The sequence below is a fragment of the Leptonychotes weddellii genome, chromosome 2 (genome assembly GCF_054177405.1).
Source record: "Leptonychotes weddellii isolate Sample4059 chromosome 2, ASM5417740v2, whole genome shotgun sequence".
Taxonomy (NCBI): domain Eukaryota; kingdom Metazoa; phylum Chordata; class Mammalia; order Carnivora; family Phocidae; genus Leptonychotes; species Leptonychotes weddellii.
The window spans coordinates 171,058,119-171,074,549 of NC_138370.1; positions in this window are offsets into that span (position 1 = coordinate 171,058,119).

Genomic DNA, 16,431 nt, shown 5'->3' on the forward strand with positions numbered 1-16,431 from the left:
GGGAAATGCAGGGGGAGGAGAGTTTAGACCCCCATGACAGCAGAGATTACGTCCGGATTCCCTAGTGTACAGCAAGTAGCAGCTAACATGTTCAGTGTTGACCAAATGCTAGATTATGTTTTAAATTGGGGAAAGCTACTGCTTCCAGGCTAAATCCAGCCCATTGCCTATCTTTTTAAATAAGGGTTCATTGGAAAACACCACTGCCCATTTATATACATACTTACCATGGCTGCTTTTGCTATATAGCAACAGAGTTGAGTAATTGTGATAAAGACCACGTTGCCCATGAAGCCTACAGTATTTACTTTCTGACCCTATGCAGAAAATGTCTGCTGATCCTTGTTCTAAATGCTTTACCACAAATCACTACATATGTGACCTTCAACAAAGGCTTCATTATCCCCAAAATAAGCCTCAAACTCATTAGCAGGATCTATATCTTCTCTACTTCCTCCCCAACACTTGGTATTATCTCTTTCTCTATCTCATTCTCTGTCTCTCTCTTTCTCTTTTTTAAGTAGGCTCCATGCCCCGTGGAGCCCAACATGGGTCTTGAGCTCACAACCCTGAGATCAAGACCTGAGCTGAGACCGAGTCAGGATGCTTAACTGATTAAACCACCCAGGTGTCCCTCATTATTTCTTTAAACCATTGCCATCCTAGTGGGATGTACAATGGTATCATTATGCTTTTGTTTGTTTTCCCTAATAGTTGCTGATTTTGAGCATCTTCTCATGTGTTTATTGGACATCTGTATATCTCCTTTGAATAAATGTTTATTGAGTTTTTTTCTTGTTCTTCATTATTTTTTTTATTTCTTATCAACTTTTTTGAATTCTTTATATATTCTAAATATGAGGATTTTGGGGTTTTTTGTTGTTGGTTTTTTTATCAGATACAGGATTTTCAAATATTTGCCCCCATTCTGTGGTAATCTATTTTCTTTCTTGGGTGCCAAAGTAAATGACATTATGTTCTTAACTTCAAATTCCACTTGTTTATTGTTAGTATAGGAAAGCAATTGACTTTTGTGTATTAATTTTATTTCTGTGACCTTGCTATAATCACTTATTAGTTTCAGAGGTTCTTTTTTTTTTTTTTTTTGGCTGATTCTTTAGATTTTCTACATAGACAATTGTGTCATCTGCAAACAAAAAACAGTTTTATGTCTCCCTTTTATCTCTTTTTCTTGCCTTATTGCAGTAGCAAGGACTTCCAGTATGACATTGGAAAGAAGTGGTAAGAGGGGACATGATTGCCTTGTACCTTATCTAAGTGAAAGCTTCAAGTTTCTCATTATTAAGTATGTTAGCTGTAGGTTTTTTGTAGATAGTATACCAAGTTGAGAAAATTCTCCTCTATTCCTAGTTTACTGAGATTTTTTATCATAAATAGGTGTTGGATTTTGACCTATACTTTTTCTGCATCTATTGGTATGATCATGTGATTTTTCTACTTTAGTTAATTGATGTGATGGATTACATTAATTGATTTTCAAATGTTGAACCAGCCTTATAATCCAGAGATGAATTCCACTTGGTTGTGGTATATAATTCTTATTCTGCTTTTTTAAGATTTGATTTGCTAATATTTTGTTGAGAATTTTTACATCTACTTTCATGAGAGATATTGGCCTATAGTGTTCATTTCTTGTAATGCCTATGTCTGATTTTGGTATTATGCTAATGCTAGGCTCATAGAATGAGTAAGAAATACTTTGTTTGCTTCTCTCTTTTGAGAAAGGTTGTAGATAATTAGTTTAAGTTCTTCTTTGAATGTTTGGTAGAATTCATGAGTGAACTGATCTGGGCCTGGTGCTTTCTTTCCTGGAAAGTTATTATTGATTCAATTTCTTTAATAGATATAGTCCTATTGAGATTGTTTATTTCATCTTGTGTGAATTTTGGCATATAGCGTTTTTCAAAGAATCGGCCCCGTTTCATTAAGATTATCAAATTTGTGGGCAAAGAGTTGTTCATGGTATTTCTTTATCATCCTTTTCATTTCCATGGGATCTGTAATAATGCCCCCTCTTTCTTTTCTGATATGAGAAATTTGTGCCCTCTCTCTTACTTTACTATTTTTTTTAAAGTCAGCCTGGCTAGAGGCTTATTGACTTTATTGATCTTTTAGAAGAACCAGCTTTTGGTTTCATTGATTTTCTGCTTCCAATGGCCTTTATTTTCTGCTCTAATTGTTATTATTTATTTTCTGCTACTTACATGGGATTGATTTTGATATACTTTTTCTACTTTCTTCTTTTGGAGACTTAGATAATTGACTTTAGGTCCCTCTTTTTCTAACACATGCATTCAATGCTATAAATTTCCCTCTAAGTGCTGTTTCTGCTTGTAGTGCAAGTGCTGGATATTAAGCTTTTCGATTATAATGTAAGTGCCTGACATTAAGCTTTTGATTGCTGAGGCATTCATTTCAAGGACGTCTTTCCTGAATAAATATATTTCCAGCTCTATGACACAGCCACTAGCAAAACAACCAGATAAGGAATTAGACAGCCCCCACCCATAATGTTCTTTGGGCGGCCTCGGGAACTGACCACTTGAGTGACCCGTTTCTCCCTTCCCACACCCTAATTCCTGTTCTCATGCTTTAAGTTTGCCAATAAGGAGTGAACTCACAAAACAGTAGGTACCCCACCCTCAAACACTAATAAAGGCAGGGCCTCAGGTCTACTTCCTCTCTCTATACCCACGTCCTAGCTGTGTGGCCTTCATGCATGCTATGTACCTTCCATGACTTGTAAGTAAAAAATCTTGTTCCCCAAAGTTCCTGGTGGTTTTTTATTGAAATGTGGTGTCCTGCAATTATAATAAGAACCACAAGGGCCAGTCCAGCCACAACATTGGCTCCAATCTGGGAAATGTCTGTGGGGGCTCACCACAAATAATATGGACCTATGCTAAGTGCCTCAGGCATTCCTAACCAATGGCATCACTAATACTAGGCTGAAACTGACACTACATTGCTCCATCCCACAATTTTTCATGTCACTTTTCATTTTCATTTAGTTTAAGATATTGTCACCTAGGAATTGTTTCATTTCTGATCATTTAATTTTGATACTTTTAATTTTTAATTTTAATTTTCTTTTGTGCAATTGTCCTGACAATAATCTCAAGTATGATGTTACTAAACAGTGAGAACAGATATTCTTAATAGTCCCTGATCTCAAGATGAAAGCATTCAGTCTTTTGGCTGTTAGTATGATATTATCTTTGGAGTTTTTATAAATTTTCTTTCTCAGACTGAGGAAGTTCCCTCCTATTTCTAGTTTCTTGAGTGTTTTTTTGTTAAAGAAAGCACGTCGGATTTTATCAAAAGTTTTTATTTATCAATAGATATGATCATACGATTTTTGTTTGTTATTCTATTGGTATGCTGTATTATATGAATTGATTTTCAGATTTTAAACCAACTTTGGATTCCTGGAATAAATCCCGCTTGGTCATGGCAAATGATGTTTCTAATATGCTGCTAGAATAGGCTTGCTAGTATTTCGTTAAAGATTTTTATGTCTATAGTCATAAAATATATTCTGAAATTTCTTTTTTGTGACGTCTTTGTATCTTGCTCTTCTCATCAAGTTTTAGTAGATTTTCTTGAAATTTTTTTTTAATTTTCCATATGATCTTATGACAATTTCCAGATACTTTAAATAGTTGTTTTTTTTTCCCCCATAATTTTCACCAGTTGTGTTTATTTCATTGGTGTCAGCACTCCATGGCAATAAGGTCCTAGGGTCTATGCTCTTAAACTGATATGTGATACAGCCCAGTTTTCTCTGGATGTATGATTACTGACTTGAGATGATAAATGAATAAATGCTGTCAGAAGTGCCAGACCTATGATGCACATTGAAAGAATTTTCAACCATGATGGCAATGGGGACTTGAAACACCTTTTAATATAGAGCTTACTGACCTCAACAGTTTTCAAGGTGCTATGTGGCCCAGGTGACAATCAGAACTGAATATCTGTTCCAAATTTAGAAACATCTAAGCATGTCTAGAGTAGAACCATTATACATGAAGGAACAAAGAGGCTTAGGTGAACAAATTGTTGCTAAAGGAAAAGAGGGTCATTCAGCATTATTACTAGGATCATTTACATGGGCCATGACTTCATGATCTATTGTACTCAGCAGGACAATTTTAAGAGTGAAAGAGAGTGCTAATTATGAAAGAGAACATTAATTATGCCATATAATATGCACAAACCATGACTGTTCTCTCGGCAAACCAGGATGTGCATTTATCCTGCTTATATAGCCGGTCTCATACGAAGCATCGCATATAGAATAGTGAGTTGCCATCAGGTCAGGTTCACGTAGATCTTACGGCAGAGTGGAGGAGAATATGTTAAGAAAGCACTTATATGAAAATATAATTACAAACTCTGATGAAGACTATGAAGAAAATGGACTGGGAGCAGTGGGAATGTTTTCCAGGGAAATCAAATGTAGGCTGGGTATTCAGGGGAGTTTTTCTTAGGAGGTTTGAACTAATAGCAAAAATAAGAATAGGCATTAATTAAATGAGCAGGGAGGATGAAAAGAGCTCCAAACAACAAAAGCAGCAATTGCAGAGCTCCCAAGCAGAAGGGAATTTGACAGATGCAAGAAGAGGTAAATGGTTTCAGATGAGGACAAAGAAATAGGCAAAGATCAGATTATATAATCTCCTCTCTGCCATGTTAGAGCTTTGGCGAACTACTAAGGTGTTTTACTTATAACTGTGCTTGTGTGTGTGTGTGTGTGCGCGTGTGTGTGTGTGTGTAGTACAATGAAGATCTTGAAGCCGAGCTCTGAACTTGTAGCAAAGTAAAATGAAGTGTTTAAAATATAATTCACCATCACTTGTTTTATAGACAATTTCATAGAGCACAAAGCATTGCTGCCATGAACTCAAAATGTCTTACAGAGTTCTAATAACAGGGTCGCCATGTTTTGTCACAGCCTCCCCGTACCTGGAGGGAGCAGGGGCTGAAGAACAACATAACCCCCTTTTACTATTCATCTGCTCATTGTCATTGAGCAACATGTGAGCTTGCTCATGGCACTGACATTAATATAAATTGTTTTCTAGAAGCTACTTTGTCCTGGTGCCTCACCATGCAGGGCCCCGGACATATTTGGACATGTGTGAATTGGCAAAGAATTAACTGCCGAGTTATTCCTTAAGAGCTGTCATTTCACTGAGTTTTACACCTGGTTTTACCACAAAATACCCTGGTCATTTTGAATTGGAAAAGAAATGAAGGATGACAGGGACAAGGAGTAAAGGGAAAAGTACCGATGTCCCTTTTCATTTTCATCTTAGAAAAGACTCTATTAGTCAGCTGTTGTCACAATAATACTGCATAACAAACCATCTAAGTTCAGAAGCTTTCAATAACAAGCTGCTGTTCTCATGTCCAGCTGATCTAAGCTGAGTGATTCCTCTTTAGACTGTGGGCCACCTGGGCTTGATTCCTGTTCTTGGGTTGTGTTCCGTTCCATTCCACATGACTTCTCATTTTCTTTGGATCAGCTGGAAAAATGGGATATTCATCTCCCGAACAATTACCTGAGCCCAAGATTCCTACATCAAACAAGTATTCCTCTCCACAGCGGGAGAGGAATAGAAATGAATACTTGCCGAACAATAACCCAAATTCTCACCCAGCCTAAATCAGATAATTCTATATGAGGCCCTTTCAACTGCAAAGTAAACACGGATGCCAATCAGATCATGATCATTTCCTCTCACATATAATGTGCCCCAGTCCTTGTGCTAACCTAACCCAAGTTCCCTAAATTTGAATTTGAAAGGAAGCTTGCAAAACTCATCTTTGGAAATTCAAAATGCAAGACCAGAAAGGATTGTCTCTGCATTTAAGATCTGTTAATCTCATTATTCACTTCTTCACATCCTGAATTTCTTTGAAGTACTCAAAATTGCCAAGTTGTTTTACCATCCTTGGCTTGCTTACAGTGTGCCTTTTGCCTGGAACACAGTCCCTGCCCACACCTTTGTCATTCTGACAAATACATTCTCATCTTTCAAGACTCAATCAAGGGACTCTTTCCTTGGCATGTTTCCAGTGTTTGGCAGTTAGGAAGTGGCTAATAGTTTTGCTGTTGTTGCTGTTGTTGTTGTTGAATAAATAATCATCCTTCTACATTTAATTAAACTGAGTCCCAGAAAGTAAAAATGACTCATTCCAAATCACACAGCATGTAGTCCCCTTAAAAAAATCATCCAGAAGCAGTGACAGATGCAAACTGCAGGTCGCCTGTCCTTAACAATATGAATCTGTTTGCGTTCTTTTAGTGGCCAGCTCGCAAAGGCTCAGATTAGTTCTTAGAAAATCAATTGACTTGCAAAGTCTTGATTTTAATATCATTTCTTTAATACTTTAGGACCATGGTACTTTTAGAGTCACCTACCCTCCTTTTCAATCATTAACTTAGAGTGGCTTTTCCTCTTCTTGGTCTTTAATTCTATCAAAAAGCATTAAAAAAAAAAAAAGGCATTCTGAAGAAGCACACATCTGAAATAAGCTCAAGAGAAGAAGTGGGGCAGAGCCTGCTGTCAGATTTAAGGCATGGTACAGGGTATTTGGGACTTTTGAATGGAAATGACCAAGAGCAGGACAAAGCAAACCTGATCTTAGGGATATCTGTTGTTTTTGCCTCCCTGGGACACAGTCATCCTTATTTTGCTTTCATCACTCTATAACTCCTTATGTAGATTTCTCTACCTCTCTAGACCAAGGAGTTCAAATAGACTTACTCCCCACATAACTAAGCTCCAGGAGAGGCATGGGACTCTGATCTGGGAAATAAGCATATCTATCCCTTAGCCAAGAAGGAAAGAACTCTTGACACAAACCAATCCAAAAAGATTCAATTCCACAGCTTTTCCTAGAACTCTTGGGATAGAGAATCATCATGTCTGTTGGTATGGAATGATACACTTTTAACAGTGCAAGCAGCTTCTCTTCTGCCACCACATTAGACCACTACGACTGACAGCTGGAGAAGAAATAAATCTTTTAAAGCCGTCAGATAGGTGTAATGTCTGAAGCCAGAACACCGGCAGAGGTTCTCATGTATGTGAGCTAAAATTTCCCATTTTTTCTTACATAGTTTGAATTGGCTTTCTGACACTTTCAAGTATGAGTGAGGTCTTTTCCTAGGGAGCTCTGCAAGGTGGTCTCAGGAGCTTATGAGACGAGAGTTAGGTCAGGCAGGTGGGTTATGTGCCATGCCTGGCAGCAGGCATGTAGTAGAGATCCACAGGGTCTGATGGATAAGGGAGAGCTTCAACAGGCGATTCAGCAGGGAAATATCATGTTAATTCTTACCCCCCCCCAACCTTTTGCATATCGCCTTAGTGTTTATGGTACACTCTGCCTACACTACATATAAGAACATATCTACCAGTGAGGTAGGTATCAACAGCCAGTTTCTACAGCCAATACTTGGAGAGACTATGATTTTCCTTAATTTGTATGACCAGGAAATGGTAAATCCTGAAGTCTAGCCCATACCTCTTGGCTACTAATTGATGTCATGTTCTTCGCAATATGACACACGAGAGATGAAATGAAGCAGAGAGCTATGAGTCTGAAGGCAGATAGTAACACTTAATCCTGGGTGTGAACAGAGAGAAAACATGAGTGGCTCAGTGGTAGACTTCTACTGAGGGACTAAGACAGAAGCCTAATTATTGAAATTGAGAAATTAAAGGATTACTACATGTAAAGGTTCAGAAGTAGAAGGTAATAGGACACGTTTGGGGAATGACAAGTAGTTTGGGTGATATTAAGGTAAAGCACATAAAAATGTGAAAAACGATGAAGAAGTGCCAGTTGAGGCCAGTATGTAAGGCTACATGAGAGCCTTGTTACAAAGGATGTGCTGTGTTCTTGAGGAAAATAAAAGACATTAGCATTAATTATGTTTGTTTGTTTGTTTTCTTAGCCCTTCCCAAATTTTACTCAGTGTTTATCCAAATGAATTGTAAATGCTGCTACACCTTAGCTCAAAACTCATTTTTTTATCTGGTAGGAAAGAGAGAGTCGGGTCATTAAATCACTTATGCAGTATTTCTTTTAATCACTTGCTTGATAAATTTTAGTCATTCATCAAAGGGAATCGGGGAAACCATTTTCTTACTTGGAGTCTACCTGAGACCTGCTAGGGAAAATCTAACAGTTGATCTTCCCAGGAGAATTTTGAAGCTAGATTTCCTACAGAGCACAGTTCAGATATGCCACTGAGAGCCTGTGTGATCTTGGGAAAATCATTTTCTCTTTCTCGACTTGAGTCTCATTACTCCTAAAATAAAGGACTTGGATTCAAAGTCAACTGCAATAAATGGTCCATTCGATGTCCAAGCCTCAGAGCACCATTGTCATTAGGAGTCAATGGAGCTTTTGTTCTTAAGACTCAAGGATTTTGGCGGGGGCATAGAAACATCCCCCAAGTGCCGTGGGTTTATAAGTTAAAGCCACATAGACTCCTCTCTGGGAAGCAGGTGACACCAGGATTGTGTGCACTAAAATTGACTCACGGTGACCCTAGACCATGGACTTCACTCATAGCTGATTCTTAGTGAAGATGCATCTTTAATTTTTGTTTGGTTGATTTTTTTGCTGATTAACTGGTTATACTGTTCATGTGAATGGACACAGATTCATTAGAACCAGGTCACCTGACAGGTGTCTCATTCTCCTTTGATTCACCAGTGCTACTTTCCATATTTGAAGGTGGAAATCCTACAGCTGGAGTAATAAATACAGTGATTTGTTTAGAAATAAATTGGCTTATTGGTAGGATGTATATTTAAGGAGGTCTTCAAGCCCATTGTTAAGGGCTAATCATCACTGCTTATTTACTGTCTTTTTAGAGGGTAGGGCCTCCCCACAGAATCATTCCCTTTGGTGCAAAACCAGGATAGGTGAGCCGCTCTACTGAAAAGGCATTTGTAACACCTGAGGCATGAAACAAGATTAGGCTAATCTAGCCTCTGCAGATGACCTGAAACTTCCTTTCACTTAATATTTATTCCTACCATTTAGGATATATGGTTGATTTTGAACATTTCTTCCAGAATTTTATACAACCTGGTAGAGCTTTAGACATAGGACACATATGTAAAAGCACTTCTAACATACGTTTTACTGTTTCCCTAAAGATAGTGTAGGATATTTACAGATCGACTTGGGGATTTTCCATTTACAGCTTGTGTTAATAGTCCACTAACAACCTTTTTCTCTGCTATTATGGGCTGAATAGCATCCTCTTAAAATCCTAACCCCAGGACCTCAGAAGGTGACTGTGTTTAGTTATAGGACCTTTGAAAAGATAAGTAAAGTAAAATGAGGTCATATGGACAGGCCCTGATCCATCATGAGTGGTGTCCTTATAAGAAGAGGAGATTATGACACAGACACGTACAGACGGATGGCCTTGTGAGGACACAGGGAGAAGGCAGACATCTGCAAACTAAGGAGAGAGTCCTCAGAAGAAATCCAACCTGTTGACACCTTGATCTTGGACTTCCATCCTCCAGAACAGAATCAATTTTCTCTAGAGGCTAAGAGAGTGGCATGGAACTGATTCTCCCTTAGAATGAAGCAACCTACTTCACATCTTAATTTTGGATTTGTAGCCTCCAGACTATGAAAAAACACTTTCTGTTTTAAACCATCCAGTTTGTGGGAGTTTCTTGCAGCAGCCCCAGGAAATGAATATACAGCCTACCAAGAAAGTATAGTCTAATGCACCCTGAGAGCTTCTGATCTCTTGTAATTTTCTGTATTTTGCATAAATGGTAGTGTTATGGACCAAATGTGTGTGTCCACTCAAAATTCACAATTAAATTCAAAATGAAATCCTAACTCCCAAGGTGATGGGGTTAGTAGGTAGAGCCTTTGGGAGGTGACTAGGTATAAAAGAGGCTGGAGAAGGATTCCTTGTCTCTTCAGCCATGTGAGAACATGGGAAAAAGATGGCCACTTATCCAAAAAGTTCTCACCAGACACGGACTCTGTTGGTGCCCTGATCTTGGGCTTCCAGCCTCCAGAGCTATGAGAAAAACAAAACAAAACAAAACTTCTGTTGCTTGTAAGCTACCTAGTTTATAGTATTTTGTTATTGTTCTGTTATATAGCATCCTGAACAGACTAAGACAGGTAGCTACTCTCCTAAATCGTTTATTTCTCTCTTAACTCTCTCCTCAAAGCTTGGCCTATGTCTTGTGCACTCCTCATCTTGCCTTGAATTTTGTTTGTTTGTTTCCCGTGAGTTCTGTGTCTTTTCATGTAAAAATCTGTATAAAATATTTTATAAGATGCCATCCTTCCTCCAGATTCCAGGTAGCGATTAGCAGCGTTACCGTGATTAACAGTTTGCCTATCTCCCTCTGTACATGTGCAGACCTCTATTTGGTTGGCTGGAATTGCTAGATCTTAAGGCATGTGAATGTTTTATGTGAAAAGAACATGCAGGGGCGCCTGGGTGGCTCAGTCGGTTAAGTGGCTGCCTTCAGCCCGGGTCATGATCCTGGGGTCCTGGGATCGAGTCCTGCAACGGGTTCCTTGCTCAGCAGGGAGCCTGCCTCTCCCTCTGCCTGCCCCTCCCCCTGCTTGTTCTCTCTCTCTGTGTCAAATAAATAAAATCTTAAAAAAAAGAAAAGAAAATGCAAACTCTTTTCCAAAATAGATTAGCTACAATGAAAAGTGAGTTTGAATAATGTTGCGAATTTTAAATGACATTTACATTTCTCTTCTATGAATTATCTGTTCATGACCCTTGTTCCCTCTTCTACTAGTTTTTAGGATTTTTCTTGTCATTTCAAAACTATATATATATATATATATATATATATATATGGAATATTATCCATTTACGGGGTTTATTGCCTTCAAGGTATGTCTTTGCCTACCTAAATCACCCTTCATTGCAATTTAGAGAAGTTTTTCTTTTCATTTTAAGGAGTCTGGTATGCTGATATTTTCTACTGTGATTAATTCACTTGATGATCACTCAGAAAATTTGTCTCCATTCACAAATTGGATCATTAGTTGCTTATATTTTTCCTAATTTTCATAAGTTATTATTTTTTCCATTTTTGCCATCTGGAATGTAGTTTAGTGTGTGGTATGGGAGAAAGACCTAACTTTAATGTTTTCCTCAAATAGCTACACAATCATCTAGATTTATTTAGGAATAGTTGTCTCATTTCACATGTTTTTAAAATTTCTTTTTATATATTGCTCTTTTTTTTTCTCTTGAGCCAGATTTTATTTTCAGCCCATTTTGTTATATCGACCTGCATGTTTATTCCTCTACTATAATCAAATTTATCGAAATAATCATTGCTTTATACTAAAGTTTAAAAGTAGCACTGCTATCACTCTCTTATTGGTCCATTTTCCCTACTTTCACATGTCTCAGCGGGTCAAGTTTAAGATCATTATGTTAAGATTTAAAATAGATTGTGGGAGTGCCTGGGTGGCTCAGTCGGTTAAGCGGCTAAGCATCTGACTCTTGGTTTTGGCTCAGGTCATAATCTCCAGGTCCCAAGTTGGGCCTCAGTGCTCAGGGGAGAGTCTGCTTGAGATTCTCTCTCTCTGCGCCCCCACCCCCACCCCACTCGTGCATGCGCTCTCTCTTTCCCTCTAAAATAAAAAATCTTTAAAAAATAAAAAATAATAAAGTAGATTGTGTATGATAGTATTTGTAATTATAAGTAAATCTATAAAGTAGAAATGTTAAGCTGCCAGAAATGAGCCTTAGAATATGGTGTGTTTGTGTGTAGCCACATTTTATTTTTTGTTCTGGAAAATAAAACATCTTGGGCACCTGGGTGGCTCAGTTGGTTGGGCGACTGCCTTCAGCTCAGGTCATGATCCCAGAGTCCCTGGATTGAGTCCCGCATCGGGCTCCCTGCTCAGCAGGGAGTCTACTTCTCCCTCTGACCCTCTCTCCTCTCATGTTCTCTCTCACTCTCTCTCTCTCAAATAAATAAATAAAATCTTTAAAAAAAAAAAAGAAAGAAAATAAAACATCTTCTCTTATAAGGTGGATTATTGCTTCTATTGCCACTTCCTCATCTCCACTTTTTGGATGTCTATTCTGGGTAATTTGGACTTCTGTTCTCTGTTCTTTGTATGTATGAGTTTGCTCAGCACCATCCTTACCTAGCTTTCTGAATATGGGGGGAAAATTTCCCCATTTTTCATTAACGTCACTGAGTCTGCATTGTTTCAGTATTGGTTCAGGTTCAATATGCATTTTATATGTGTTGTAGCTACAGCATGTTGATGTTGTTGCAATTTTTACTTTATTTATGACTATATAATATTTCTTCCTAACCTTTATCTCAATTGATGTTATTCTACCCTAACACCTGCTTATCATCTGACGCACCAATTTCTCCCCCTCTGAGGATAAATATGGAGGTTCATTTGTTTGTTTTTTAAAGATTTTATTTATTTATTTGAGAGAGAGAGAATGAGAGAGAAAGAGAGCATGAGAGGGGGGAGGGTCAGAGGGAGAAGCAGACTCCCTGCCGAGCAGGGAGCCCGATGCGGGACTCGATCCCGGGACTCCAGGATCATGACCTGAGCCAAGGCAGTCACTTAACCAACTGAGCCACCCAGGCGCCCCTTGTTTGTTTTTTAATAGGCAACCTGCCTTGATTCATTTTATTAATGACCACAGGTGCATGGATGTTTTTTAAAAAAAAACCTGTATCACTTTCCTGTAATAAATCTTTTTCTATTTACCTGATACCCCACTAAATCTTCTTTTGATTTATTTGTTTCTGTTTCACAGTGCCCATTCCATTTTTGGTTTTGTTTGATTTTCACTTACTCTCCTGTGTATTATGGATCCATGTTTGCAAACATGTCGGGGCCAAGGGTTTGATTGCTTGTAGCCCGTGACTGCAAATCCTGTTCTGCCTACTCAGACCAATTTATTACTATTTCATGGCATCCTGTCCAGTGTAGAATTTGTCTGAGATTTTTTATTTTAAATGGGGTATTAGTATTCATATTTGCATGAAATAAACTGGAGTTGGTTTCATGAATATCTCCTTTACATATTTAGCTTCTGTCCTAATCTTCCCTCTATGTGTGTGAGATGCGTGTAGAATGAGGACAGTTTTGGGGAGGGTATGTGCGATGGTGAGCGCTGTGAATTGTGTAAGACTGTTGAATCACAGACCTGTACCTCTGAAACAAATAATACATTATATGTTAAAAAAAAAAAAAAAGAAGAAGAAGATAGCAGGAAGGGAAAAATGAAGGGGGGGAAATCGGAGGGGGAGACGAACCATGAGAGACTATGGGCCCTGAGAAACAAACTGAGGGTTCTAGAGCAGAGGGGGCTGGGGGAATGGGTTAGCCTGGTGACGGGTATTAAAGAGGGCATGTACTGAATGGGGCACTGGGTGTTATACGCAAACAATGAATCATGGAACACTACATCAAAAACTAATGATGTATGGTGATTAACATAACATAATAATAAAAAAAAAAAAGAATGAGGACAGTTTTCACTCAGTTAAACTGATAAGGCATTTCCCTTTTCTCAGCCTTTCCAGGTCAAGCAAATGAACATCTGCCTCTCAAGGACAGTTTGCAGGGCACTTGGAGACATGGGGCTAAGGACAATTCTCACTTCTTGCTTAAGGTGGTGAAAGAAGTGTTCAAGTTAGGTGCTTCTGCAACCTCTTGATATAGCAGGAAATACTGATTGTTTTACCTCCCTGTGTGAGTGAGAAGCGTAAGGTTGTCGGGCTGCAATCCATGGATAACATGGGTGAAGTTATAGGATTCCTATTTGTGAAATACACACAGAAAATAAAGGCTGAGCATTCCTGAGTATAAGAGTATATAGAGCACATTCTGGGGTGCCTGGGTGGCTCAGCTGGTTAAGTAACTGCCTTCAGCTCAGGTCATGATCCCGGGGTCCTGGGATCGAGCCCCGCATCAGGCTCCCTGCTCAGCAGGGAGCCTGCTTCTCCCTCTGCCTCTGCCTGCCACTCCCTCTGCTTGTGCTCTCTCTCTCTCTCTGTGTCAAATAAATAAATAAAATCTTAAAAAAAAAAAAAAGGAGTATATACAGCACATACCAAATATTCTTGCTGCACTAGTTTTATTCCTTTATTACAGGATACAGATCTAAAAATAGTAATCAATTAATGGTGTAATTGGTAGGACTTCTTTTATATTTCAATAAGCTGCTCTGGCAGCACTGAGTGGAAAAATTAAAATTAAAACGTCCATTTTTAATAAAAATTAATTTCTTAATTTCCATGTATCAAAAATTTGCCAACGAACCAAAAATTTGCACAAAATGCTCATCAAATATAATCACCCTGCGGCCACAGTGCACCTCTCCTCATATGAAAGCTGGAAGATGTGTCAACATCTACTTCAAAGTATAGCTTTTCTTTTACAAAAACTGCATCCAAAGACTTCAAATAGAAACTCAGTTAATTCCAGTTTAATGGGTTTTATCTGTATCACCGAATCAAAAAAAGGTTTTGAAATAATTTTTTTAGGAGCAAGCATTTGACAATTTTGTGAATGTCACTGTAAATTCAGTTAAAATGCAGTGATAAAAATGACATTATGTTTTCAGAGTGCTAATGTTAATATAAATTTTGGTAGGACACCACTTCATGGTGGAACAAAGTTGTTACCTAATTCGGACATTTACAAAGCAGAAATGTAGTTGGAATTGCTTGTGGTGCATCTATGAATTATAACCAGGTCCAAACAAACAGCAACATTTTACCAATTGAAATAAAAGCTTATTTGTCAAAAGTACAAATACATTTACATAAAAAACATTTAGAGTAATTGTACTACAAAATTTTGTTATGAAACTAGTGTGGAATAAAACAAATATATGCTTAACATAGTATATATCGTTTCTCTGCTGCTCATTTTCAATATGACTTTAGAAATGTTAGAATTCACTTTATAACTCACTCTAAGCATCCTAAGGTAAAAATGAAGACGTTTAAAAGAAATTCTTTAAACTTTCTTTTCATGTTTTTCCAGGTAACTAAAAATTCTTATCGCGGTGTTTAATAGTTGGAACTTAAAAATAAAAACTTCAGGTTTTGAGGCTTTTAGCCAACTGTTATCTTGCAAACAAAAAACCTTGAATTTATTTTTACAACAGCGAAGGAACGACTTGATAAAATAAGTGATGAGTCCAATATTTAATTTTGATATTATATAATTGCACCTTGTGTATTTCAACTTGGGGAAGAATATTTAGAAAGAACCTCTATATTTTATTGGATAATTGATATTCTCCATCAAATGGAATGAATTTGAGAAGGATTATGATTTTGCTGCAGCTTAATTTGAAACAAATAACATCTGGACAAAGTAGTTGACTAGTTTCTTATAAAAATATTTGTCAAATGAATTTTTACTGAGGAGGAAAAAAGCAGTACCTTTGAACAAGAACATATTTAGGCTAAATATTTAAATATAAAAAGTTAGAAATGAGGATATATTCAATTTAATAAAGTCATTCTCAACTTACCATCTTAGTAGTTTACTTAATTAAAAATAATCTGTCCTATAGAGAAAGATTAATTGGAAGTGTCATAATTTCAAATTTATTAACCATAAAATACAACTCTGATCATAACTGCATGTAATTTTATGAAAGATGTTAAAGTAAGATTATATTGAAAAAAAACACATATTTTTAAGAAAAAAATACCGGTAGCATGGTGTTAGAGACAGCTATGGCCACAAAACTGCAGTAGATGTGTACTAAGAATGACCACTCTGGGGGCACCTGGGTGGCTCAGTCGTTAAGCGTCTGCCTTTGGCTCAGGTCATGATCCCAGAGTCCTGGGATCGAGCCCCGCATGGGGCTCCCTGCCCCGAGGGGAGTCTCCTTCTCCCTCTCCTTCTGCCCCTCCCACTGCTTGTGCTCTTTCTCTGTATCTGTCTCAAATGAATAAATAAAATCTTTTAAAAAAAATAAAAACAATTTTTGAAAATAACACACTTTTTTTTTTTTTTTTTTAAGATTTCATTTATTTACTTGTCAGAGAGATAGAACACAAGCTGGGAGAGCGGCAGGCAGAGGGAGAAGCAGGCTCCCCACCGAGCAGGGAGCCGGACTCGGGACTCGATTCCAGGACCCTGGGACCATGACCCCAGTTAAAGGCAGATGCTTAACCGACTGAGCCACTCAGGCGTCCCTGAGAATAACACTCTTTTTAAGTTCTCCAATATAATAAAACCTGCTAATCAACCAATAAACATGTGAAAAATACATTTTTTAAGTCACTACCTCAAAGTAACTCATTTTGAACGCAAATTATGCAGTTAGTCACCATACACTTAACTCTTTCATTGCCCGCTCAGGGA